Genomic DNA, 27,340 nt, shown 5'->3' with positions numbered 1-27,340 from the left:
ACGGGAGGGTAAAAGAGAGGCGGACCCTATTCTGAGGACACCACAGCCTGCAAGGCCTTTCTCCCAAAAGCTGCTTCCGCCAAAGCAAAAACATAAAATTTGTAAAACTTTGAAAAGGTATGTAAGGAGGACCAGGTAGCCGCCTTACTAATCTGCTCCATAGAGGCCTCATTCTTGAAGGCCCAAGAAGAAGTCACTGCTCTAGTAGAGTGAGCCGTAATCCTCTGAGGAGGCTTATGCCCCGCTGTCTCATAAGCCAAGCGAATCATGCTCCTCAGCCAAAAAGATAGGAAAGTGGAAGAAGCCTTCTGCCCTTTGCACTTCCCAGAATAGACAACAGACAATGCTAAAGTCTGTCTGAAATCCTTCGTAGCCTGAAGATAGAATTTCAAAACTCGAACCACATCCAAATTATGAAGTAACCGTTCTTTTGAAGAAGAAGGATTAGGATACAAGGAAGGAACCACAATCTCCTGATTGATGGTGCGATCAGAAACAACCTTAGTGAGAAAACCCAACACAGTGCAAAGAACAGCCTTATCAGCATGAAAAACCAGGTAAGGAGGTTCACATTGCAAGGCCGCCATCTCAGATACTCTGCGTGCCGAAGCAACAGCCAGTAGAAAAAGAACCTTCCAATACAGTAATTTAATGTCAACCGAATGCATGGGTTCAAATGGAGCCTTCTGCAAAACTTTAAGAACAAGATTCAAACTCCAAGGAGGAGCGGAATATCTAAACACAGGTCTGATTCTAGACTGAGCCTGAACAAAAGACTGAATATCAGGAAGCTCAGTGAGCTTCTTGTGTAACAACATAGAGCCAAAATCTGTCCCTTTCAGGAACTGGCGGAAAGTCCCTTCTCCAAACTATCCTGGAGGAAGGAAAAAATTCTGGATACTTTATGCCAGGGGTACCCACGGGCCTCACACCAGAACAAGTAGGTCCTCCACACCTTATGATAGATGCGACGGGTGACCGGCTTCCTGGCTTGAATGAGAGTATCAATCACACTCCCAGGTAGCCCTTTCTTAGCTAGGACTAAACGTTCAATCTCCACGCAGTCAGCCTCAGAGAATCTAGATTTTGATGTAGAAAGGGACCCTGTACCAGCAGATCCCTGCAACAGGCTAACCTCCATGAAGAAGACAATGAAATCACCACCAGATCCGCAAACCACATACTTCACGGCCACAACGGAGCAATCAGAATAGTTGAAACTTGCTCCTACTTGATGCGGGCCACTACTCGAGGTAGAAGTGGTAACGGAAGAAATATGTAGACTAGGTTGAACCCCCAAGGTACTGCTAAGGCATCTATCAGTTCTGCCTGGGGATCCCTGCACCTCGACCCATATCTGGGTAGCTTGAAGTTGAGTCTGGACGCCATGAGATCTCGCTCCAGCATCCCCCATCCGTTGCAAATCCCCGCAAACACTTCGGGATGGAGAGACCATTCCCCCGGATGAAACGATTGTCTGCTGAGAAAGTCCACTTCCCAGTTGTTCACACCCGGAATGTGGATCGCTGACATCGAGCAGTTGTGGGCCTCCACCCATTCCAGAATCTGAGATACTTCCCTCAATGCTAGGGAGCATCTCGTTCCCCCCTGATGGTTGATGTAAGCCACCGAGGTAATGTTGTCCGACTGGAATTGGATGAACTGGGACAAACCCAGAAGACTCTTGGAGCAGTAGCCAGACCAAAGGGGAGAGCTACAAACTGGAAGTGCTAATCCAGAAAAGCGAATCTTAGGAACTTGAAGTGATCCGTGTAAATTGGCACATGAAGGTAAGCATCCTTCAGGTCTATCATAGTCATGAACTGTCCCTCTTGAACTAAGGGCAGACGAGACCTTAACGTCTCCATCTTGAATGATGGGACCAACAGAAACTTGTTTAAGCACTTTAGGTCTAGAATCAGGCGAAACGTACCCTCCTTCTTTGGGACCATGAAAAGGTTTAAATAGTACCCTAGACCTCTTTCTGCTAGAGGTACTGGTACAATTACTCCTAGAGAGGAGAGATCCCTCACGCACTCTAGAAAAGCATCTTGTTTCTCTGGTTTTGACGATAGATTTGACAAGAGGAATCTGCCCCTGGGAGGGAGAGATTTGAAACCTATCCTGTTACCCTGGGCAATGACTTCCAGAACCCAAGGATCTTGCATGTCTCTCATCCAAGCCTCTGTGAAAAGAGATAGTCTGCCCCCTACACGATCCAGAACCGGAGCGGGGGCCGCCCCTTCATGGCGATTTTGTCTCGGCGGGCTTCTTGTTCTGCTTTATTCCAAGACTGAATTGGTTTCCAAGATCCCTTGGACTGCTCAGGCTTCGCAGCAGGCTGTTGTTGTTGGGACTTGTCCGAACGAAAGGGATGAAAATTAGGACCCTTAGGCTTATTTATATTATCTTGCAGTAGAAAGGCATCCTTGCCCACCGTGACTGTGGATATGATAGAGTCCAGGCCTGGACCAAAAAGAACCTTCCCTTAAACGAAAGGAAGAGTAATCTAGATTTGGGAGTGTCATGTCAGCAGACCACAACTTCAACCATAGATCCCTCCGGGACAGAACAGAAAAGCCTGATGTCTTGGCATTCAATCGCATAATCTGCATATTTGCATCACAGATAAACAAATAGCTACCCTCAGGGCCTTAATTCTTTCCTGTATCTCATCGAGGGGAGTTTCCACCTCGATCAAATCTGACAGAAAGTCACACCATAGGTAAAGGCTCCCGCCACTGCAGCGACCACAGTTGCAGGCTGAAACAAGAACCCTATGTGTTGAAACATCTTTCATAACAGGGTCTCTAATTTCTTATCCATGGGTTCCTTAAATGATGAACTATCCTTAAGTGGGATAGTGGTGCACTTAGTGAGCGTGGAGATAGCTCCATCCACCTTAGGGACAGACCCCTACAATTCAAGCTGAGAGTCTGGGAACAATTTCTTAAACGAAGAAGGAAAGAAAGAAGATCCAAGTCTCTCCCATTCATTCTTAATATTATTCTCCATCTTTACAGGAACCGGGAAAGTCTGGGGCACTACCCTGTTCTCGTAGATCTTATCATGCTTAGGAATAGAAGGTTCCTCGGGTAACTTCGGTTCCGGAACCTCTAGAGTAGCTAACACCTCTTTTAACAAAAAGAGTAAGTGCTCAATCCTAAACCTAAAGGCTAGTTCCTCCACAGCCGGAGGTTTAGAGGCTGCAGATTCCAACCAATAGAGTCCTCCGAGGTATCTGTGTCTTCCTTATCAGCGGATAATTTAGTTTTAAGATACATCTAACGGAGTAGATGACCCCTGGGAAGAATAGCAATGTTTAAACTTTTGCTTGCGCTTAGCAGGGTGAGGTAAATCTGGTGGCCACAGGGCCCCTCCCACAGGAGGATTAGTAGCGCACTGGGGAGCTGCATGTGTAATAGGAGTTGATAGTAGGGAACGCATCTCATGGGATGGAGACCCTTAAGAGGTGGACGGCTCAGTGGTACTAAACACCTTGTTCTTTTTAGCATGTGGAACATAGTTGAGCAGGCGGGTATACAATAACCTCCTCACAATACAGGCATTATATATAGGCAAAGAGGGAGTACCCTCTAATGCATCAGAGTCCTCCATAACTTGTGCCTTTAGTATGGACTTATAGAAAAATAAATGGCACCTTTATACCCCAATGGCCGGGGCACTCATCACCTCCTATGACCCGGGCCCACAGAGAAACCGTTTTGTCTCCTGCAACCTACTTTCAGGAAAAAGAGGCAGATGATGAGGCCACACTCGGTCACATGGAGTGCCATGCAGGACCGCCCCTGCAGTCAAGAAAAAAACACGCCAAACTAAACCGGCTGCGTAGTTAATCAAAACCTGACTGTTCACACATTGCCAAAGCCTCATCTCACACATGTTGCAGCAAAAAACACAATAAAACAATCATGTATAAATCCCCCCCTGTTCAATAATCCCCTTCCGGAGATATTAACCCTTGATTCTATACTGATAAAAGGAGTCACACTGTGACCCTGTCTTTTTGCGTTATCATAAATGTATAAAAAATACAATGATCTTACCAGAATCTACGCCGTGGAACAGGAACACGGCCTCTCAAGTTGATAGTATTGTAACATCGCTTCTGACATGGACTTGAGTGGTAGAAAGCAGGCAGCGAAACTCATCAACGCTGAATGCTTATGGAGCTGTTAATACGAGTTGGGATGGTTACACAGAAAGACTCTACCTGCATCTCTGGACTCTAGCTTTCATCCATGCTCTCACTGAGAGGTTGACAGGACAACTTAAAACTCCAGTCCCATTTCGAAGAGTACTACCCTCCATAAGAGACTACTCTGTAATCTTCCGACACTTCTCTGCCATCCTCCTGTGACGAAAGGTAAAGAATGACTGGGGATGAGGTGAGTGGGGGAGGTATTTAAGCCTTTGGCTGGGGTGTCTTTGCCTCCTCCTGGTGGCCAGGTTTTGTATTTCCCACAAGTAATGAATGAAGCCGTGGACTCTCCTCATATTAAGATGGAAACAACTGTTTAAAATAATAGTGGGTGCACCTCACTAAACTAGCAAACTGTCGTGAAAGTAAGAAAGAAAGAGAAAGAAACTTTTAAATAGATCCTGCCTACAATACTATAAGCAAAACTTATCAAGCGATTGGAGAATTCTCCTTTCTATTCCCCTATGCATTTGCCTAAGTTCGCCTTTGGAGTGGTGCTTCTATACGCTCAAATTTATCCTAAAAATTGTAGTTTTTTTTTGCTTTTCCAAAGGCGAGCTAAGACGAATTAATGATATATCTCTTCTGTCAAATCATAAAATGCACCTAATTTATTATTGAAATAAGTTTAAATAGCTATAGAAACACACATATAAATAAAAAAAATAGGTATTTAATTTTTGCGCATTTTTTGGGCACATCTTTTTCAATATTAGTGTACTAATGTGTAAAAAAAACCCCAGTCTAAAGTAAACTCCACTTCAATAAATTTACACTATCTGCAGAATGATATTTGTTTTACAGGGACAGTCTAATTTTACATTTTTGCATAAGCAACGCTGTTATGTTAATATACTTTTTTACCTCTGTCATTACCACAGATATCTCTGCCAAAATCAAAAAGTATGTGTACACAACACAAGCTCAAATAGAAATTATTTCTAATGCTGTTCTCCACAGTACCTTTGGAGAACTCCAGTGCAGATATTTGTAGGAGAACTTTGAGTTCTCCATAGGCTCAAAAAAATATAAATATGTAACTAGTCAAATTGATAAGGTGGACTATAGAAAATATGACTGCGACAATGTAATAACCCATTTTTTTGTGTGCACATGAGTGCCTAGGCGAACGTGAACTGAGTAGGAGAAATTTACAGTTGGACTTGCCCGATTTTAGGCCCATTTGTAAATACTTAATAAGGGGATTCATTTGCATGCGTATTTGTAGGCACAAATGTAGGAGAACATGAATGATAAGCCTTGCTCCATGTGGAATTGCTGAGGCCTAAATATATGTATATGCTTTAAAGAGGTGTTAGATTGGAACTGTGTTTTACCACTTGCAGCTTTCGAGTAGAACTTTACCTTTCCATTTAACCCTTTTGTGGTGGTTAAACACTTTGACTATCAATATCAGGGGTCCGTGCAAAGAATAGCGCACAAACGGATATTACAAGTCCATGGTAAAAGAGAATTACTAGAGAATGTTTAGCACAGCTGACATCTCTTTAGCACTCAACATTTAATGGATAATGCGGCCATGCTAAACATTGCTCATATTACAAGTTGTGAGTTATGTGTTGCACTCAAATTTTTAGGGGGACTGGAGACCTGAAGTAAAATGTAAGGGGTAGAAGAAGAGTATAACAAAACACATGTAAACAGATAAAGATATATATATATATATATATATATATATATATAAATATATATATAGATAGATTGATAGATAGATAGATAGATAGATAGATAGATAGATATTACACTACTAGCCAGGCCGAATTGATTTGATCATCAGCCCTAAAAATCCATGTGTTTGACTTTATTAAAATGGTTACCAACAAACAGGTAAAATAAGGCTCGGGGGGCCACAAAAAACTGCATGTCTCAAGCGGAACTACAGCAGAGCCATTTAACTGTGCTAGTTGAACAGCTGGTTCATGCAAATCTATATGTTTAACCTCTTTTGTGGGGTTAAACACATAGATTTTGCAGGGTCAATAGTGATAAAATGGTATGATATGATACAACTAATGAGAGTTAGTAATTTTTTTCAATTTAATGGCCCTTTTACTGCTCTCTAAATTGTGCCCCCTAGCAATGCCGAGACATACAGTGGCAATTTATAGGCTGCAATAATAAAATTGGAGAGCTGCTTTTGTTTGGTGTGTGGAAGATATTTATTTATCTGAACTATTTTAGAATTTACAAAACCATTATGAATACTTGTTTTTTTCACATTGCTGGCAAACTAATTTATAGGTCAAAATAATGTATGTATGTATATGTGTTTGTATGTGTATATATATATATATATATATATATATATATACACTCACCAGCCATGTTATTAGGTACACCTTGCTAGTCCCGGGTTAGATCCACTTTTGCCTTCAGAACTGTCTTAATCCTTTGTGGCATAGATTTAACAAGGTGTTGGAAACATTCATCAGACATTTTGGTCCATAGTGACATGATAGCATCAAGCAGTTGCTGCAGATTTGTCGGCTGCACATCCATGATGCGAATCTCGCGTTCCACCAAATCCCAAAGGTGCTCTATTGAATTGAGATCTGGTGACTGTGGAGGCCATTAGGGTACAGTGAACTCATTGTCATGTTCAAGAAACCAGTTTGAGATGATTTGAGCTTTGTGACATGGTACATTATCCTGCTGGAAGTAGCCATCAGAAGATGGGTACACTGTAGTAATAAAGGGGGATGGACATCGTCAGAAACAATACTCATGTAGGCTGTGACATTTAAAAAATGCTCAATTGGTAATAAGGGGCCCAAAGTGGGCCAAGAAAATATTCCCTACACCATTACACCACCACCAACAGCCTGAACTGTTGATACAAGGCAGGATGGATCCATGCTTTCATTTTATTTTTTGCCAAATTCTGATCCTACCATCTGAATGTCGCAGCTGTAATCGAAACTCATCAGACCAGGTAATGTTTTTTCCAATCTTCTATTGTCCAATTTTGAGCCTGTGTAAATTGTAGCCTCAGTTTCCTGTTCTTAGTGGTCAGGAGTGGCACCCGGTGTGTTCTTCTGCTACTGTAGCCCATCTGCTTTAAGGTTTGACATGTTGTGCATTCAGATATGGTATTCTGCATACCTTGGTTGTAATGAGTGGTTATTTGAGTTACTTTTGCCTTTCTATCATCTCGAAGCAGTCTGCTCATTCTTCTCTGACCTCTGACATCAACAAGGCATTTTCGTCCACACAACTGCTGCTCACTGAATATTTTCTCTTTTTCTGACCATTTTCTGTACACCCTAGAAATGGTTGTGTGTGAAAATCCCAGTAGATCAGCAGTTTTTTAAATACTCTGAACAGCCTGTCTGGCACCAACAACCATGCCATGTTTAAAGTCACTTAAATCCCCTTTCTTCCCCATTCTGATGCTCGGTTTGAACTTCAGCAAGTTGTCTTCACCACGTCTAGATGCCTAAATGCATTGAGTTGCTGCAATGTGATTGGCTGATTAGCAATTTGTGAGACCAAGTAATTGAACAGGTGTACCTAATAAAGTGGCCAGTGAGTGTGTATATATATATATATATATATATATATATATATATAAATATATAGCATAGAATTTTTACTCCATTACTTGCTCATTTTCCAAACACTGACCATAAGATACACACTGTAAAAGTGTATTGAACAATGAATATTAAAACAAAAATTTAATTGTACTTCATATATTCATACCTTATTAAATACATAAAATGTATTGTCTATCTTCTAAGTGCAAAGCGCCAATTTTGATTAATTTTTTTAAATAAATAAAAAATATATACAAAAAAAATATATATGTGAAATTCACTCAAAAAGGTGCACATCTTGTCACACAACCACCAGGATGCTATAAAAACTTCAAACAAGCAATGCCATGATAAGCACTCACTGGTCTTGAGTCAGCAAAAAAATCCTTATTTAATAATGTGATGTTTTGGACCTCTAGTACCCCTTCCTCAGACAAACACAAATACCATCAAAATGCAACCATTTATACATATACCAAACAATACTCCTCACCCCCCCCCCCATTGTGCCAAACAGCACACAGCGTGTGCAAGAAGCCTATTTACACAAAGTGAATGCCCACCTCCGTGACAATCATTATAAAAAACATAATTAACATACCTCATTACACCTAATACATCTTGCCTAATCAACATTCTCTCAATAGGATTTCTCAATCTACTTTGTCTCTCTTACTTATGCTAGAGTAAGTCTAATCATTAGATCTCCCTCAAAATGATCACATTCAAAATTATTGTATACTCAGTCTGCCTCACTTTATATATTTACTTGATCGGCATATTGCCTCCCGTGAAGGCTACAATCTGTTCCGAACCTAACCGCCTCACTATGACAACTCTGCTCAGGAGCAGCTCACTACCTAATAAATAATAACACAAATGGCTTGTCAACAAGTCATAAGTGACATCTCTTTAATCAGGTCCTCATTGGTGTATAACCACCCTGATGGCTACAATTTGTCTTGAACCTAACCATCTCACTATGACGGCTCTGCCCCAGTAGGAGCTCACTCTCAAGTAAACAATGCCGCACATGGCTAGTCGGCACGTCACTAGTAACTTCTCTGTAATCTGCCCACTTATCAAGTTACAGTTCATAAACCATACACACTAAATTATACATATCCATATGGGGGGCTTGTCTCTCTGTCTCACCTGATTTGTACAACTAAATATTTAACTTACAATATCTAATGCAGCCCATGTATACAGAATAAACTGATACTAGCACTAAGATAACTTGATATCTATCACGTAATCATAGATTAACAAGTTCCAAATTGCAGGCTATTTCTAAAATAAATAAGTGTGATACGGCAGTAAAAAAAATAAAGTTAAAACATATTAAAAACATATAGCAACCTCTCATAATAGTATAGCACATCCAAAACAATGGTACTAAATACCCAGACTGTGGGACAAGCTCATTATCTTTAATTGACAAATAAAGTAGTACCAGATATTACTCTATACCACAATATGTGGAGAATTACAGGCAATGTCCACTAGTTATAGAAAACATTGCCATTAGGGACCAGAGTTCCAAGTTAATAAATCCAACTGGCTTATTTGCACAGTAGGCACTTAGCCCTATCACCTCCTCTTTTCAGGGGGAACAAGTTCAATGGTGACAAATCTGAGGTCTTTTACTGTCTGGATTGCTTCCATAAAATGCCTTGCTGAGACTTGCCTGTCTTGATCACTGTTTGTAAGGCTGATCTATGGTTTGCAAGTCTAGTTCTAGCATCATCTGTAGTCTTACCTACATAGAACAGGCCACATGAGCAATTCAGCAGATAGATGATATACTGAGTTGTGTAAGTCACAAAAAATCTGATGTCATAATTCTTTGTTTGAAAGGGATGTTGGAAAATCAACCATGTCAGCATGCTGTTACGTCACACAACTAACACACCTAAAACACCCTTTCTTCTTTCTCAGCCACATGTTGTCATTCTTTTCAGGCTCTAAATCTGCCTTGACAAGGACACCCCTAAGACTCAGGCCTCTTCTATAGGCCATCCGGGGCTCCCCTCATTGGCCAAAGAGTAATGAGGAATCAGTTTTTAATAATCTCTATTCATCCCTGATCTAATTAATAATTCTCTTCTTATCTAGGTATAGGGGGTCACAAAGGATAAACACTGCATGTTACAGGTCACCTTCTTCATCTCATTGTTGGTCTTGGACATCACCTCTTGTCTCAATTGTGACAAATGTTTAATCTTATATCCACGTGCCAAGAACCATGATGTCATATCATCCATTTGTTGTTGACACTTCTCAGGGTCTGTATCATTTCTGATTACTTGTTGGAATTGTGCTTTAGGAATGTGGATCAAAGCTGGTGGGTGGCAACTCTTGGCATGAAATATTGAGTTTTGATCTGTGTCTTTAAGAAATAAGATTCTACCCAAATTGCTATCATGTTTGAAAACCCTCACATCCAGGTAATCAATCATTGTTTTTCTTGCCAGATGATGAAACCGTATTGTACCTAGAATTTGGTTGAAACTTTGTATCCATGTTGTCAACGACTCCTCGTCATCCCTCCAGATCAAGAATAGATCATCTATATATCAATAATAATAGATCTCTGTGAATTCAAAGACTTTCATTACCTCAGTTTCTTATTCAGCCATAAATAACTTAGCAAATGGACACCATTAAAATACCAGAGATCTGCAATATCTTTTCAAAGCAGAGTTTTTTCAAAGCAGAAGTAATTCTTCCTGAGACATGTCGCCAATAACTCTAGTAGCAAATCACTGAGGGGACCCACATAGAGTATCCTTTTCAGGCAACTTGCCAGTGCCACTGCTGACATGCCTAAAGCACGTGGGATTACCATATATAGACTCAAGAAATCTAGCATGACTAAAAGATCAGAGACCTCCATTCCTGTTAATTGTGTAATAGTTTCAATGAGTACTTTGAAATCTTGTAGTAAAGAACACATCTGTTTGACCCATGGTTGAAGATGGTAATGTAGAAACTTTGCCAAGGGCTATAATATTGAGCCTCCTGCTGACACAATGGGGCCGATTTATCAAGTGCCTGTCCGACATGATCTGCTCAGTGGATCACTGTTGTTGTCTCACTAGAACCTTCCTTAAACAATTCTTTCAAACTTAGATTATTCCCAAAATGTTAAACATCCACAGAAGTCCCAAACTCATCCTTTCTGTTAGTTGGTACAAACAAAAGACCTTTATTAAAAAAGTTGTCTTATGCCGTGCTTGGCACTTTGCGGCCTCCTTTTAGGGAGTTGTGGTGCAGAATCAATATCAAGAGATTTCGGAAACATAATTTTTGTTACGGGGGATGCTTGTGATCATTATTTCAGGCTCCCCAAGGAAAAAAAAAACTTTATTAATGACACCAAACTCAGCCTGTGATAAACATCTGGAAATTATGTTAAATACAATGGATTCCACCTCCATTGGAGTGGAGTGCGGTGGGCTGTGCAACCCCCTCATTTGCGGCCTTGCCCTAAAAAAGGCTAAAATACAAAAGGACAGTAGGTGGCGCTATAGGACAATATTTGATGGTAAACCTATTATAAAGGGATATTATGAGAATTAAGAAATTCTATTAACTGATATTCTATTAAGTGATAAAGGAGAGTCTGTGTAAAAATAAAATATTTATTCTTCCATAAATTCAATAAAAGACATATAATAACACAATATGCATAAAATAGATTAGATCTGATGGCAAATAATTAAAACAATATAAAAATGTAGACACCGGTGTCAAAAAATATGAATCTATACAGGTTAATACTATGTGCAAAATTCTATGACAAAATTTGGCAGAGATCCAGTTTGGAACAATGATTATTATGTATGATAATAATTGATATATATCAATCTTATATTAGGTGGAGATCGATATAATAAATCAGCTGTTTCACTTGATGCGGTAAAAAGTCTTTAAAGTGTCTTTTTAGTATTTGATACTTTAAAGTGGAGGTAGCAATATTTAAGTTGCAAGATTTAGGATCGGTGAGTTGTGAAATTTGTTACAGTTTGTATCATATGGATGATAGAAGAATAGTTAGATGGCAAAATTGCTTTTCCAAGTTATATTCCTTTAGATCCTAATATAGCTTTGATCGTTAGATATGTAAAGTTCTTTTACTTATGGTTTTGTGCAAAAGCTTCACAATGGCTAGCCCTTCAGGGTAGATATTCTCAGGACTCCGTTTCGCTTGGAATTTATAGGGGTGTATAGCTAGTATTTTAGCGCTATATATTCAGTGCTGTTTGCGATTCTGTTTTGTCCTTGTAGGTAACAGGCTTCACAATGGTTCCTAACGGTTTCATTATTTTTGTCTATCTATAGTGAAATATGATCTTTGTAAACGGCAAGCTCCACAACGGCTAACCTCTCTAAAAAAGGCTGTGGTGCTGTGAATGGTATTGTTCAAGTAGTCTTATCCTGACTGCCCTGGGGGCGTATAGTCACTCCCTGGCTTTGAGAATTGCCGATATCCATCGGCTGGGAACTCCCGATTACATCATATGTCTCAGGGTCCGATATCACCCGAGGTGGTGTCCACACTCATCAAATAGTGCTTTGTAAATTTCCTATCTATCCAGGGTATAAAGCTCCTCCTCTCCTTGAGGTTAGTAACCATCTGTAGACTCTTTTATAGGTGTAATACTGGTTAACTGCTTGTAACTTCGGATGTTTAAATGCAATCAGTTCCTGTTTATACATTTGAACTGTAACTTGATAAGTGGGTGGATTAGAGAATTGTTACAACTGATGCGCCAAATAGCCATGTGTGGCATTGTTTATTTGTTTATTTGGTAGTGAGTTCTCCCAGAACACAGCCATCATAGTGAAGTGGTTAGGTTTGAGACAGATTGTAGCCTTCAGGGGAGGCAATATGCCAATGAAGTTCAAATATAAAGTGAGACAGAGTGAGTATACGATCATTTTGAATGTGATGATTTTGAGGGGGATCTAATGATTAGACGTGCTCTAGCATAAGTAAAAGGGGCAAAGTAGATTGAGAAATCCTATTGAGAGAATCATGTTTATTAGCAAAGATGTATTAGGTTTGATGATGTATGTTTAAGTACAATGTTTTTAATAATGATTTTCACGGTGGTGGGAAGGCACTTTGTATAAATAGGCCTTGCGCACATGCTGTGTTCTGATTTTGCACATGTTGTGTGCTGATTGGCACAATGGGGGGGGGAGTATTGTTTGGTATATGTATAAATGTTTGCATTTTGATTGTATTTGGGTTTGTCTGAGAAAGGGGCACCAGTGTCATATTATTAAATACGGATTTTTGTGCCGTATCAATGCCAGTGAGTACTTAATTATGGGATTACATACACAAACACAAACACACACACACATATGTGTATATATATATATATATATATATATTTTTTTTTTTTTTTTAATTTATTTTTTAACTTTACTTTACTACTAAAATTAGAAGATGGACAATAGACGTAAACATTTTCAAAGATAAAAATTGGATGTTTTTAATTTGATATGACGTTATGAAGTACAATAAAATTTTTCTTTTAATAGTCATTGTTCAGTACATTTTTACAGTGTGTATCTTAAGGTCTGTGTTTGGAATATGAGCATGTAATGGAGTAAAAATTCTATGCTTTCTATCAGTAACATTTTCTGTACTAGATAATTCCGTCAAGAATTCACAAAATGTGGAAACCTGTGATAAAAAAAGCTATTATTGTTTGAAAATAAACAGAATGACTGACAAAACTGACTTGTATCATAGCTTTATCCATTGCATTTAAGTCTAGTCTGATAAGTATTATAGTATACAATGCTAAACTCTTAATACAAAATATATATATATAATTATATGAAAGCAATTTCAGAGTTTTCAGAGGCTATTATGGCTATATGTTTAGTATATATTAAAGTTTGTAAATTAAGATATAATTTAATAGAAAAAAATCAAATGTAAAGTGCTGCCTCTTGTTCTTATATATGTACAATAAATGAATAATCATTATTAAAGTGGAGTTTCATATAGGATAGGGTTGTGGAATGCAAGAGAGCCTAATTTGAAATGCAATATATACCCAATATATACCCAGTTAGATTAGGAGATATGGGATATAGTTAAGGGAGTCGGCTGTATTAAAAATGTAAAACTGGGAGGCTAAAGAGGCTATTTGTGGATCTTACCCAGTGATTATAGACAGGGGTTTGGTTCTACTATCAGCCTCTATTATATTAAGCATTAAGGGACTTGGAATTCGCTATTGTGTAGCAGTTAATAAAAAGCCTTCTCAACAACATGACCAACACCATGTGCATGTCTTGGGCTCCCAACTCAGAATTTCTAAAGGGTGGTTTTGGTACTGTGCAACGTGCACATAGTGTACCTACCAATAAGCTATCAGGTAAACACAAAGACTGGCATCCAGCAAGAGTAAATTGTACCGACTTGTACAGCACCAATACTCTACTAACATTTTATTCTCGGATATAGTATTAATTATTAATATTATAGCAAGTTTAAAAATAGCGACAGACCCAAGGTTTAATATGTTGGTGTTAACACAATACCTTGTTTAGGTACAACTACACATATCTAAAAACAATAAGGTATCAAAGCCTTCACACTTGAATGTAGTACACAAAGGGTGCATACCCACTTAGCTGCAAAGGTTTCAAAAGAATGAAAAAAGTAAGCTGTTATTGTATGTGCATTAATTAGGCACATACTATTAAAAACATTAATTTTAGCTTTTTTTAAGAATGATAAATATGTAGTTTGCATTTCCTAATGGCATCTTAACTGAGATCGGGAAAGGTCTTGTGCCGTTACTATACCTCAGAATATTTGAAGGAGAGTGTCTGGACTGAGAGGTTGGTAGCTCAATCAGGGAGACCTGAGGTGGAATCGTGGTAAGCTAGTGGCATAGTCACATTATAGTGGGACAGAGTTGTAAAGTTATTTCATAGAGAGTTGGGTGGAGCTGGGTAATCCTAACCAAACTAAATGTATTCAGATTAGGGATGGTGGCGAGTCATGACTCTTGTTAGAATGGCATCTTTTCAAAGGTAACCTCTTTATGGCCTCCAGGTCTATCAGTAGCTAAAAGTTGGAAAGGTTAAAATGTATTTATTTATGTATCTTTCTTCTGGCATTTAGGAGTAAGCAAACCTTTTGCTTATTTATATACAGAGCTGACACAGACAAAAACTTTGTCCAATTTCTTTAAGAGGTTAAGTTAATTAATGCAAATAGGTTGAAAACAGCACAAAAAAAGAAAAGGGAATACAAAGCTATAGAGAATACCATAACATAATAAGGGAGAGTTATGAAAAGACAGAAATAAATTGAGGATAATTAAGATGTAATAAAAGCAAGAAGTGAATTATTTACAAAAAACTAGCAGCAGAGTGCGCATAGGAGGAAGGTAACAAAAGAGCATTGGGTTCTTTTGATGTGGGCTGACTAGGCCTTTGCCTATGGTGGCAGCATTTTTTTTTTGGCCTAAAGGTGCTGTGCCTGTTAATGTTTTTTTTTTTATGGAGTGTGAGGTTGACCTTGGGTGCTTGCTATCTTTTTGACATCAGTGATGTGTTTTTCCAGATTACCTTAGAGTCACTTGCAGGTATATGGTGTACCTAAAATCCTATTATTTGCTTAAAACACATATTAGTAATGTCTAACCATTGCATAGAAATGTTGTTTTTTTATAATTAATCACATATAGTATATTTAACTTTTTGTGGAGTGCTTATCTTTTTTGTCTTTGTACATAATGTACACAAATACACAAACACACACATAATATTTTTTTTTACTTGGCATACAGGTTGGTGAGCATGATACAACTCAATTATTAATGATAGGACAGCAGAACTTGTAGTGACTAGGACATCAAAATACTTAAATATGCCATTGGTATGCCCGTAAAAAAGCAGGAAATACATGAGGAAGAATGCGGGTATATGAATAAGAAGGGGGTAAATAAAAAATTAGGAAGTGTCAATAGAACCAGAATGTAAAAGCAAAAAGGTATATGTTATATGACAAGGTATTTCAATGTAAATGGCTAAAATGTGTGCCTGTATATACAGTGTGTGTATATATATATATATATATACACACATACTTATACATGTCTAAATATGTGTTTGTATGTATATACATATGTATACTTGTGTATACATGTATTTATGTTTAGATCTTTCTATAGTATATATTTATATATATATATAAATATATCCATACACACACATATACACACATATTTACATATGTATATATACTTTGGAGCCCTTTCCACTCAAATACCTGAAAACAAGAAAAATATCTTTAATACATTTTAACCCCTTAACGACCATGATATTCCACGTATGTTACCGGTTGTTAAGGGTTTTCTTGTTCATAATAGCACTATAAGAGGGAGCACACCTTTAACTTTTTGGCTCTGATCCAATAAACCATTGGACTTAATTTACTATGGGACTCAAATGCGTGTTTCTTTCTTCCAATATATCATATTAGCATGGGTCCTGCCGAAAGCGGCGAGACAGTGCTATTATACCCTCCTTCCTTCCTTCCTTCCTTCTGGTTACTGGAAATAACGCAGTCTTGCTGCAGACTATTAGTAATGCTAATCCCATTGAAAGACCAGCGCCGGGTACATTGCTGGTACTTAAGGGGTTAATATTTAATCATATGTTTTACTGTGTATGAACTTTAAATATTTTGCATTACAATTTTCTTAACATAGGGGAAAATCTATGTATTTTTAAATAGATATTCAAATACAAGCCTAATTCCGACAAAGTTGGGACTGTATGGAAAATGCAAAATTGAAAATTCAATTCACCCTGTACTATATTGAAAACACATTATTAATGCATGATTTGATGTTTTACTTTGTGAATTTAATGTGTTTTTGAAAATATATACTCCTTTTCAAATGTGATGACTAAAACGCATTCCAAAAAAGTTGGGACAGAGGCAATTTAGAACTAACAGCGATGTGACAAGTTGAACAAAGTATGAAAGAAAGAAAACCATCGACTGAATGCAATGCTGAAATATTCTACAAACAGCAGAGCTTCAGCGTCAAATAAGGACCAAACAAGCGGGTGGAATAGAAACCCTACACCCTCCATTCCGACAGCAAAAAAGGACATCAGTAGTGACTCACCCATCACCAACGGACCACAAAGGGTACTAAGGTTAGAGATGCATTTTTTAATAAAACTCTCACCACGCATAACTGCACTTAGAAACTGGCATCCCACCTAAGGTCTCTTATAGTCCATAACCGATATCAGCCATAACATTAAGCAGACTTATAAAAACTTTCTGATACTGCTAGCCGTTCAGCCTCCATTTTTCTACAAGTGCTTCACGAACTGAAAATCAACATTTTACCCTAATACGCTATTTTTTCTTGAATTTTTTCGCTTCTGTATGAATTTCTAAATGCGCAAACGTGCTTCTAAAGGTTGGCCAACCTGTTATCTCTCTATTAGTAATCCTTTGACTAACACTGTAAACTGCTGTTTAGCACATTCTATCTGTGATCAGTTCTTTCTATGAAATAACGTATTCATTACATTTCACGTAGTGTGTACCAATTTCTATAAACCAAATATTTTGTTTAGATCTTGTGTAAAAGGTACCTTTTTAAAGTACATATGTACTATTTTTTACATTGTTTTCTTACATTTTACTGTTAACATTTTATACTTTGCTATTTATACATTGTATGAAATACCGTTTCTTATATGCTGATGTTTTTATGAGATTTTATTTTATACACTTTCTATAGCATAAATACAAATATAATTTTTGAATATACATTTTTTATTGATTTATTTTTACTCAAGTATCTATCACAGCAATATATTTATGTATTGCAAGCGGGGGTAGAGCGTTATGTTAGAAAATACCTAAGTCTTTTGGTAAATTGATTTTACGAAAACCCATATTCATATTGTCTATATATCAAGTGTTATTGACAAAAATGTTATAGACAAATATATGTATATAAATGTATACACCCAAATAATATTAGAAAAACTCCTATGAACAGTGGTTAAACTCCTTATAAATAAACAATTGTCCAATTATTTTGCAAACACAAAATAATCTAATATTGAAATGCTATTGTGATGTGCAGTTCATTAAAATAATCCGAGGTCGAATAGGAGTGAAGAGTGGCAGTCCCCGTCAGGGTTCCTACTTACATTCCTTGACCCGAATCTTATGAGGTAATTGCCGCACCATAAGAAGGATAACTCCCGAGGATTTCCAAAAGCCCTTATTCTGCTTCTTGGGGGATGGTAGAATCTTCTTCCAATTGTATGTACCAGATCACATGCTCAGGTACACCGGTAACTACCACAAACACTCAAACAGCGGCCTCAGTCACAGCCCCTCAGTCCCGTTAGTTTAACATAGAGTTTCAGAGGACCAGAGGACAGACATATTATTTGGGTGTATACATTTATATACATATATTTGTCTATAACATATTTGTCAATAACATATGATATATAGACAATATGCATATGGGTTTTCGTTAAATCAATTTACCAAAAGACTTAGGTATTTTCTAACATAGTGCTCTACCCCCGCTTGCAATACATTTTTTCCCCAGTATTGAGTGTATTATAGAGGGTTTGTACACAATACACTTCATAGGTAATTGCTGCTGTTGGAAGTACCGGGTCTCTTCAAGTTACTATTACTAAAAATACACTATCCAGCGCTTTTTAAATCTCTTGGTGCTTATATATATATATATATATATATATATGATAATTTAAAAAAAAAGTTATACATAACTCCCTTTTTCTCCAGTTTGGTATTAGCTACCCAGTGCTCGTCTTTTCTCTCTACACCCATCCCTGAACACATCCTTTGGTAGCTTAGAGGAAGCTTCCTTTTAAAAAAAGAGCTTATACCTAAACAACGCAGAGAATACATCCCTACCGGTACCCATTGTTTGTACATACCACCTCTAATTACAAGATTCAACTACCCTTTCTGTAAACAGTAACCTAGGAAACAGGTTCCGTTGAAGAGGGACTGTGTCTTCAATAATACACAGCATGTCTTGGTAAATTAGGCAAGTAATGTAAGGGCAAAGGTGACGTCACTCAGAAGAACACCTGTGTGGCTGATCACTTGATAAATATGCTCCATGAAGACCTGGGGTTTGTAAGCTACACATTTAACTGCTTAATATGTCAATGAATTAAAAAACACACATTTTGAAAGCTTTTATGAGTTTTATAACAACAAGCCTATTTGATAACAAATACTGTTTAGAGTTTTATCTGTGTGCAATACTACAATAAAAAATCTTTATAATTTATTTAGAACTACATCATTTAAATATAGGGGCACCTGGTTGTCCTTATAATATAAAATAGGAATTATTTTGACTTCTTACAATTTAATGAAATAAAAGAATCTAGAGTCGCAGCTGGCAATGTTAAGCAAATCAATTAACTGGCGACACCATGCTGGCATTTCAGTGATCGTCTCCAGGCTAATGACAAAGGTCTAAAATCACATCTTCAGAAATAGATGAATCAATGAAGGAACTGTGAATAATCTTAGCAGAAAAAATGTCATGATTGATCCCCTACTGAGAATTATACTGAATTGTTTTGAGTGAAGTGAGGGAAACCATGGCTTACAGTTCAAAACAAATCTCTTTATTTATATGATGCACATTATCTTCGGCTTTTTTATGTTGCATTAACTAAGGTCATTAAGGGTTGATAATACTAGGTTACCGTCAACAGCTCTTAGTGAATAATATTTTATTGCACTGTGTTCTGGGGAATTCTGGATTTAATTTGTGTGATTAGCGGTTGCTAAAAAATGTCACAAAAAGTTGATCTTTGTTGTTATGTGGTAGAAGCAGCAAGAAGTCTGACACTACTGCATAGGGTGATGTGAATGGGTTGTGTGCAATGGAGGGCTAGGCATGGGGCATTCTAATACAACAAAATCACATGATAGAGCATATAATTTACAGTGTTTGGATTATTTTCTCTTGCTTACTATTTGTTACCGCCCACTAAGAGCAGGTCTTACCTATAAGTTTGTTTTTTAAATGATCTGTGGATACTTGTTTAAGTGTGAAGGAGGACATTCTGGATTCTAGTAAGGGGTTATAGATTATTTGGAAACAGGCGGCTAAGAACCCTGGGATGTCATCAATAATTTTGAAGCCCAAAAGATTTCCACAATATGGGTTCCATTTAACAAGCTGCAGACACAATTCCGTTAAATCATTCCTGAAAGATCAGCCCTGCTCGCACGTGTTGGAGAGGGATGGGGCTGCACAAGCTTTTGTTTGTGCAATGGTTTGCTGCCTGCTTGCTTCAAACCTGGGTGAAAAGGTTCCCTTGCATGTAACATTGTATGCATGGGACCATAATAATACGGGGCCTATAATTGAAATAGTTTAGAAAAAACTGTTTTATGCGAAAATAAATAAATAACTGGAATATCACATTTGTTTTCTGATGTTTAATACATCTGTAGAGCTGCTATATGAAAAACAAATACATCTATATTAAACAGGAGGAAATGTACATATTTTACTCTGCTCATTTAAAAAAATAATGTTTTAATATTGCAAATTGTGTGCATAACTAATAATGGACTAGATTTTAAATGAAACAAAAGTGAAAAATTGAATGTCGCAACCGCATTAATTTACTCTCCCAAAGACTTCAATGGAGCCCAGAAAACTGCAAATAAAACCTAACACCCATACTTGTGTGCTAACCCAACCGCGTTTATTCAAGAGCACTAAATTCAACATGAAATAAGAATATTTTGCATTCCAGTGTTCTTTACATAGAATAATATGTTCTATTCATTCTTAATTCATTTTTTCTATATCAAATGGTATTTTGGTACAATATATAGCTATTCCTATATACATAAATGATTAAACATAGGTATAGATATATACAGATATTTATAGGAATATCTATTTAAAAATAAGAAGAACATATTCCCCTATGTGAAAAACATTGGAATGTGAAATATTTACACTAATCAGTTAGAACTATTATTAAATATTAATATTGAATAAAAATGATTTTTCATTTTTTCAGGTATTTGACTGCAAAGACCTCCAATGCAAATAAATATATATGTATATATTTATGTGTATGTAAATATTTATGTTTATATATGTATATATGTTTGTGAATACATATATAAACATATAAATATATAACTATATCTGTATATATGTATATCTTTACATATTATTATATGTTGTCTCTATCTCAACTTGTTTTATGTCCCTTTAAACAGGACTCAATATCGGAGGCTAAAAGAATTGTACATGATGCCTAGTAAATGAGCCTAATAATAAAATTATCTAATGTCGTAGAAAAAATATTTCGTACTATTGTACAGAACTAAATGTTTAAACCCCACAATTAAAGTCAGTTACAGATTGTTAATACATGACCAGTGATAGGCAGCTGCACACAGTGACTGACTGACTTTATTCAGCACTGGGATAGTAGTATATAGTTAATCTGCAGCTGACTTTAACAAGGTGTTTAACCCCTGCAGAATTCTACTCACATTAAAATGAATATCAAGTGTATTGTGGTAAAGTAGAAGACTTGCTTCAAAATTCAGTACATGAAGACAACTGATTAAATTAAAGCAAATTTGAAGTGCAGGATTTCAAATTCACTTATTCTACGTAGCCACACACACAAATCCAACACCTGTACTTTCAACCAAATGTCTGTGACCTCCTGAGTCGTCCCATCACTCAGGTCATGCATCTCAGATGCATGTGCACTCAGCTTACTTGTGTTTGCTTTGTGTACATTGGAAAGATTATCATAAATTTTGTGGCATCATTTCTCAGTGCATTTTTACAGACATAGACAAAATGACTCTAACTTGGCATTTCAAATTCATGTTTATTCAAGTGCTGAACATGACTGCTGAGCAAATCAGAAGCCGCATATGTGTATAGCTACCAATAACTAGCTGTGATTAATTCAAGGTTGGCAGAGCAAAACCAGCTGATTTTAACTTAATGTTTAACCCCTTTCAAAGTGTTACAAACACAGTTCTGTTCAAGTATTGCACTCTACAGCATTTTATTATTGCCCCTTTTTGCCCTTTTATGGGACAGCACACGTCTTCTCTCACATTCATCCACTTTTCAAACCACTTTTCAAACCTTATATCCAATGCTTATATATGTCCTGGTTGTTTCTATATGTGATAACATATCAGTTTAAGATGACATATAACACAGGACAAATGTATTTTTGTAATAAATTATTATTATTATTAAAGTGATGGTAAATCCAAGCGTATAAAAAAACGCTGATTTACCTTCACTAAAAATAAACATTAGTTTAAGTCATCACCCTTTCTGTGCAGCAGCTCCTCGCTAAAATCAGCGCCTCTCGCTTCCCACGGCAAAGCGCTCTTCTCCAATGAGGTGATGTCTTCACCTCTAAACCAAATAGCTGTGCTAGTATGTCAGTTGACACACACAGATTTTGGTTTAGAGGTAGAAACGTCACTCCAGTGAGGTGATGTCTTCACCTCTAAACTAAATAGCTGTGCTAGGATGTCAGTTGACACGCACAGCTTTTGGTTTAGATGTGGAAACGTCACCTCATTGAAGAAGAGCGCTGTGCCGTGGGAGGTCGGAGCCTCTGAGTTATTTTTAGTGATGGTAAATCCTAGCGTTTGTTATACGCTTGGATTTACCATCACTTTAACAATAATAATAATAGTGAGAATACATTTGTCATTTTGAAAACATTTTAAATTAATTTAAATGAAAAAAAAACCCATATGCCCTTAATTCTGCCTGCATGAGTACATGTAATACGTTGCATGGATCTCTTTAAATTTGATACATTAAATAAATACATCTTTGTGGCTTTACAGTTTTACATTTATCCAGGTAGCTAATTATTTTATCTAGTAAAAAGCTCCCATGATAAAGCAATGAAAATGTGTGTAATGAATATAGACAGAAAGGCATATCTGATATAAAAGATATGACACTTGTAGAGTCTCATAAAGCCAAACCATTGTCACAGCACGCGGTATGCATTAGTTTAATGTTGATAAGATAGCACTTGATAACACACAGGCATTAAATCATTTAGACCAGGTATATGAAATTTAAGTCATGATGGGTCTCAAAGATGCCAGGATTTCACAATTTCTATGCTTGAGCAAAAGCAAGTCAGACAAGTTCAGCCAATTTGATTCTTCTTAAAACATGAAGATATTTAACGCCTAATTTTTATTGTAAGTGACTGTAGTTTGGCTTCCTTATTTTAACTTTTAAAGAGAAGTTAATGCTTATTGCTTCAAAAATATTGCTGGTTTGTGCCGGATCCGGCAATGACCTACTCATATGAATAAATAAATAATATTTCACTTTATTATTTTATCATATATAACTTTGGTTGACGTACATATGGGATTTATTTTTAAGGTTCAGGTCAATGTAGATAATAAAGTAAAACTAGAGAAATAAAGGGTTCCGTTATGGTGAAACATCTTCTAACTAATCTAATTGCAATAAACGTTCATTCAAATTATGCTAATTAGCATGAACTGTATAATTTTCAAGAAAGGTACCCCCATATCAGACTCATTTGATTCAATAGCATGTTTCCAATATAAACAGTAAAATATATCACAATGCTTCGTTTTAAAGTATATAGAAAATAAGCTTCTATATATCATCAAATAGAAGTGCAGTGGTTTACAAAAATATGTAAGAGTAGATGTTAAATTATGGACCCTCAGAAATATTCTTTATCCGATTTTCTCAATAAATATATTTCAGCTACTTTAAAGTTTTATTATAGAGATTTTTCCCCCTAGCGCAATCGGTGTGACCTTCTCTGAAACTAATCTGAAGTTTAATTTCAATCAAGATAATATCCAGCTCACCTGGAAGATTAATGAATTAATGTAACTGTCTGAGAAAACTTCAAGAATAAATCATACTTTGCATATATTATCTGAATATGTAGGGAAAAAACAGTTCTCAAAGCCAGATTTTATAACCTTTTTCTCAAGAGGTCAATTTCAAAGTGTGTGGAATTTTTCAGTGTAGTAAAAAGTCTGAATACTTTTTAGCTATGTAGAGAACTCACATGTAACAGTATAAAAACATAGGGAATCAGTATAATATTACAGGCGTTGCTTTTAAAGGGATATGAAACCCCAAGCATTTATTTCATGAATCAGATACAACATGCAATTTAAAACAATTTTCTAATTTAAGTCTGTTATTAATTGTGCTTAGTTCTCTTGGTATCTTTTGTTGAAAAGCAGGGATGTATGCTTAGGAGCAGTTTTACAAGAATGTTACCCATTTGAAAGAGCACTAGATTGCATGCAGTGCTCCAAATGCCTACCTAGGTATCTTTTCAACGTAGAATAGAATGGGAAAGAAGCAAAATAGATAATAGAATTAAAATGGAATCCTTTTTAAAATGGTATGCTCTGTCTGAATCACAAAAGGACATTTATGGGTTTCATATCCCTTTAATAGAACAAAAATGTAATAAATTCAGTGAATTTCAAGTATAACATTTTATTCAAACCATGGGGCATATTTATCAAGCTCCGTATAGGGAGCTTGATGCCCCGTGTTTCCGGCGAGCTTCCAGCCTCGCCGGAAACAGAAGTTATGAAGCAGCGGTCTAAAGACCGCTGCTCCATAACCTGTCCACCTGCTCTGAGGCTGCAGACAGAAATCAACCTGATCGAACACGATCGGGTTGATTGACACCCCCTGCTAGCGGCCGCAAATCTGCAGGGGGCAGTATTGCACCAGCAGTTTACCAGAACTGCTGGTGCAATGATAAATGCCAAGAGCGTATGCTGTCAGCATTTATCGATGAGCAGCGGACATGATCCACAATATCGGATCATGTCCCCTCGCACATTAATAAATAGGCCCCCTTGTTTTGAATACAGAATCAGAAAACGTTGGTAATATGCAAAGAAAGAGTTTTGAATCAGTTATAAATAGAAACCAAAAAAAATAATTTTAATTATTTATTGTTATTGTTGTTACTATTCCTATTATTATTACAAAACATGTCTAACATTTTTATTCACATTCATATTTTTATTCATATAGCTATATTATCATGAATGTACTTGCAATGAGTGTCTGTACCTTTCAGCATTAGCAGGGAATATCTATCAGCCAATGGGCTCCATGTACAAAGCAGCGAAAGCTGCTCCGGAGCCTTTGCGGGGCAGGTTCGCATATGCGAGCCTGCTTCCCGCAATGTAAGAAGCAGCGGTCATTAGACCGCTGCTTCCTACAGCCTACGCCACCTCTTAGGTGGCGAAGCAAAATCACAGAGAGCACGCTCGCTCTCGGTGATTGACAGCCCCTTCAGTCGCGTGATTGGTTGCGCGATTCAAGGGGTGGGCATTACACACTCTGATGAGTGTGTAATGGTACATACGGGCAAGCGGATCTATTGGGTGTGTAGCGGAGGTGGGCGGACAGCTTCGCGAGTTAAGAAACTTTCCGCCCGCCTCTTAGTACATGGCTCCCAATGAGCATTAGATGGAAGTAACTACTAGCCAATTCAATTTCAATTTAAACAGCTTTACTTCAAGTTAAAAGTTGTTAAAATGCTGCTTTTTCATTTAAATAATATACTTTTTTTGTGCAACTATTAAACCAGTAAAATAGTATGTTCTTTTAAAGTAAAAAAAATCAGAATTCCTTCTCTTACTATTATATAACTGATTCAAATAATGGACTTTCTAATGCCAAACATAATGATATGAACATACTTTGAACAATCTTATTATATGGAAAATAAATAAAAAGAAAAAATAATAATTACATAATAAATGCTGTAAACATTGCAATGATAATGCATTTAGAAGGCATGGGAAATATAGCAGAAGGGAAGTCAGTGCAAGAGTTATGAATAATATATCACCCACATGCCCAGGCTAGCATGAGACTGCTAATGGGGATCAGCAGGTAGCTTGCAAAGTGCACTGTATTTAAAATGAATTTTAATTATTAATGGCCTACTTAGAAAGGTTTGTTTTCAAATCACTTTAAATTCTACAAGTGAAAAACAAAACTTGTGTATACTCCATGAATTTCTTACTTTCTATTGCAGTTGCAGAGTCTTGTGGTTTTATAAATTATTTATTATTTTTTGGGGAGAAATAGCTAATTTCACTATATATGCACTCAATATGTATTGTCATGTTTAGATTTCTGAAAAAAAATCATGTTCCTGTTCTGAATATGGTTGCCAGGTGTCCAGTATTCAACCGGACAGTCAAGTAATAAAGCAGGCTGTAAAATAAAATATTCACAAAAATACTGATCACTTAAAGTGTCCAGTTTTTTTTAAGTCCATTAATGTTAAATGTATAATGCCTCCAATACCTTAAGGCATTACAAATATGGAGCAGATAAGGTGGTGTCAAATGTTTACTGTTTACATGTGTTACACTAGCATCAAAAAAAGGTACAATTATTGATTTGTATGTTACTGGCAGCTAAGGGGAAAATGATTGCTTAGTTGACAAAAAGATATATTGCAGGTTCAAGAGGGGGTCTAAGGTTGACCTTTGGTAGGGGGGGTATTGTGTGACCCCACAGACCATTGTGCTAAGTCATCTACAAATTGACCAGTATTTATATGGAGTACAGTTGGCAACCCTAGTTCTGAATAAACTATTATTTTCTTTATCATACTTGCAGAGGTGCATCAGTCATTGCCAGCTGCCCTTATCAGTCCAGTGAGAAATAGAACATAGAAAACCCAACACTGCAGTATAAATTTCCAATGAAACAGTTTTTTTCTATCAAATGCATGATAGATTTTTTATTTATTTTAAATTACATTTCCTTTTGATCTGTGTAGATAACTGTATATGAGCAGTAACTTTCTTCATACTCTTGATGTTTTGGAGGGCCAGTTAAATGACAATTCATTCATCATTATCTTGCTCATTTGGCTGATCAGTCAACCAACAGGAAGTTATACAGGTTTTTTCTTTTTTTCTTCAAAGATCTAGTAATGTGGGCTGGCAATGCTCCATATCGCACGCGCAAGCAGTGTTTTTCAAAACTTGTAACGGCAGAGCTATAGGGAATTAAATAACGCAACTTTTGTTGCGTTCGTTAATTTCCCTATAGCGCTCAAAACTCGTAATCTAGCTGTAAATGAAAGAGTAAGATATACGTTCTTGATTTGCAGATAAAGCCATTTAGCATGTCTATTAACTGTATATGGGGCATTGGAAATATAATGGAGCTTGCTGATGTTCACTATGAAATAAGCCTTTGATAGAAATTAACAGGCATGTATTTCATGAATTGAAGAACCTTGTGGCTTCATCTATATACTCAAAAAATTAAACAATTATACTTAAACATTTTAAGTTAAGTTAATTTAAAATAAATCCTTATTTATTAACCAAATAAATACCAACATCATTAAAACTAAATGAACAATCAATCTTAACTAAAGGACA

At 36.7% G+C, this 27,340-nt stretch overlaps 1 protein-coding gene and 1 non-coding gene across 2 annotated transcripts in view; one reads left to right on the top strand and one right to left on the bottom strand.

Moving 5' to 3' along the window:
* MOCOS (molybdenum cofactor sulfurase) overlaps window positions 1–27,340 on the bottom strand; it is an 842,034-nt gene that overhangs the window by 534,278 nt on the left and 280,416 nt on the right. The window lies entirely within an intron of this gene.
* LOC128661939 (U11 spliceosomal RNA) lies at window positions 10,996–11,133 on the top strand. The gene has a single exon (XR_008402706.1). It is a non-coding gene; the product is annotated as a U11 spliceosomal RNA (small nuclear RNA).

This window comes from Bombina bombina, chromosome 5, assembly GCF_027579735.1.
Source record: "Bombina bombina isolate aBomBom1 chromosome 5, aBomBom1.pri, whole genome shotgun sequence".
NCBI lineage: Eukaryota > Metazoa > Chordata > Amphibia > Anura > Bombinatoridae > Bombina > Bombina bombina.
Note: the sequence above shows the minus strand (reverse complement) of the source record. Positions and strands in the feature narration are given on the sequence as shown.